Genomic DNA, 2,348 nt, shown 5'->3' on the forward strand with positions numbered 1-2,348 from the left:
ACTCTACCATCTACAATACTACATGGTACAGTGGAAAGAACAATGGTACTAGAATCAGAGGACCTGAGTTCAAATCTTGCCTCTGATACTACCTGAGTCACTTTGGGCAAGTGAATTTAACTTCTCTGGGGCCTCAGTTTCCTTATCTGTAAAATGAGGGGGTTGGACTTGTTGTTCAGTCATGTACAACTCTTTGTGACCCCATTTGGGGTTTTCTTGGGAAAGAGTGGCTTGCCATTTCCTTCTCCATCTCATTTTACAGAAGAGGAAACTGAGGCCAATAGGGTTAAGTGACTTGCCCAGGATCACACAGCTAGTAAGTGTCTGGGGCCAGATTTTAACTCAGGTCTTCCTGATTCCAGGCCCAGCACTCTATCTACTGCACCACATAGCTGTCCCTTGGTGGTCCCTTCCAATTCTAATATATATCCTGTAATCAAAGGTCCTCTGAGTTCACCCTTGGCTCTAAGTCAGTCTGTGATCGTTTCCCTGAGACATGTTACCTTTTGCATATTGATAAATGCATCCCAGTGAGTGACACTGATGGACGTTTCTACAAAATGACATTTGATTCTACCCTTAGCATGCTGGATTTACCCTCAGGTGGGCCTCCTAGAGAAAGTGCAAACTTGTATGCAAACATGAATCAGACTCTATAATAATGAAAAGGGCAAGATAGGTGGCTTTTAAAAATTCATTCTCATCTAATAGTAATACTCTGTATTGACAGAGAGCCTTGCTTCCAAGAGTGCCAAGCCTTAGGCAAACATCATTTCATTAATGCTCACAATAACCTCTCTGTAAAGCAAGAAGGTGACTTGAACTGAGATCCTCATTTTTAAAGGAGAGAAACCTAGGCATGGATTGCTGAAGTGGTTTGTGTCAGCTAACTTAGAGAGTAGCCAAAGGGATTAAATCCAGCCTAGATCTATTTCTGTAGGTCTGATGCCTAATTCCCTATTCATTGACCAATAAATAGAGGTAGGCAAGGTCAGCCTTCTTTTCACAAAGCAAGCTGGGTAAATTCATAAGAGAGTAGGTCAACCAAACAGAGTTCCTGAGATATTTAAATGGGTTCTCCCATCTAAAAAAAATATAAAAAGGGAATTATGTCCTAGAAAGAATGATTGACTCAAAGGATTCCTAAAATTTAGAGCTGGAATAGAGGTCTTAAAGGTCATCTTGTCCAAGGGTTCCTAACCTTTTGAATGTCATAGACCCCTTTGACAATCTAGTAAAGTGTGTTGATGATTCTTTCAAATGATATTTTCAAATGCATAAAATAAAGAAAAGAAAAGCAATAATATTGAAATGCGTCATTAAACTATTTTTTTAAAAAAGTTCACACGGTCTTCGTCTGCTTGTGAAAAGGAGGAAGACATGGTGCTGTTTGAGCAGATGTGCGCCAACATGGGGAAGCTGCTCAAGGGCATTGACAGGTACAATCCTGAGAACCTGGCCACTCTGGAGCGGTACGTGGAGACCCAGGCCAAGGAGAACGCCTATGACTTGGAAGCCAACTTGGCTGTGCTTAAGCTATACCAGTTCAATCCTACCTTCTTCCAGACCACAGTGACAGACCAGATTCTGCTGAAAGCCCTCACCAATCTTCCCCACACAGACTTCACTCTGTGCAAGTAAATGATTGACCAAGCTCGTCAAGAAAAGCAACCCATCAGGCAGATCCTGTACTTGGGAGACTTGTCATTTCCAAGCTTTCTGGCATGCCCTAGATGAGAACATGGATCTCCTTCTACTTAATGGCATCACAGGCTTTGAAGACTCTGTCCGAAAATTTATCTGCTATGTTGTGGGCATCATATATCAACATATTGACCACTGGCTGCTGGCTGAGATGTTGGGAGATCTGTCAGACAACCAGCTGAAAGTGTGGATGAGCAAGTATGGCTGGAGCTCCAGTGAAGCAGGGCAGGTCTTCATCTGCAGCCAAAAAGAGAGTATCCAGCCCAAGAGCATTGTGGAAAAGATCGACTTTGAGAGTGTTTCCAGCATCATGGCCTCCTCCCAGTAACTGCTGCCCCATGTCTCCTGTTTGCTGCCTTCTGTTTCCCCTTACATACAGCCAGCTTAAATAAAAGCCCTTTACTTCCTGAAAAAAAAAAGTTCACACTCCAATGCTTTCATTTTATAGATAAACTGACTCTTCCAGAATCACATGGGGAGTAAAAAGCAGAGCCTCATGCAATTTACACCATTATTTGTGGGCTCTAAGGCCAGTATTCTTTCCCTTAATACACTGCCTTCCTCATGGCATTGTTTAATCCCAAGCAAGAATCAGATAACCCTGATAAGAGACTGTCAATGGCCTTCATGACTTCTACCTCCTC

The 2,348-nt window shown here is 42.6% G+C and overlaps 1 pseudogene; it reads left to right on the forward strand.

The window, feature by feature from the left end:
• Positions 1-1,322: 1,322 nt before the first annotated feature.
• LOC138146766 (eukaryotic translation initiation factor 3 subunit K pseudogene) lies at positions 1,323-2,123 on the forward strand (annotated as a pseudogene).
• Positions 2,124-2,348: the final 225 nt, after the last annotated feature.

Source organism: Petaurus breviceps, unplaced genomic scaffold, assembly GCF_028583685.1.
Source record: "Petaurus breviceps papuanus isolate PSGF00001 unplaced genomic scaffold, PetGlider_PUasm1.0 90769, whole genome shotgun sequence".
In the NCBI taxonomy this organism is placed as follows: Eukaryota; Metazoa; Chordata; class Mammalia; order Diprotodontia; family Petauridae; genus Petaurus; species Petaurus breviceps.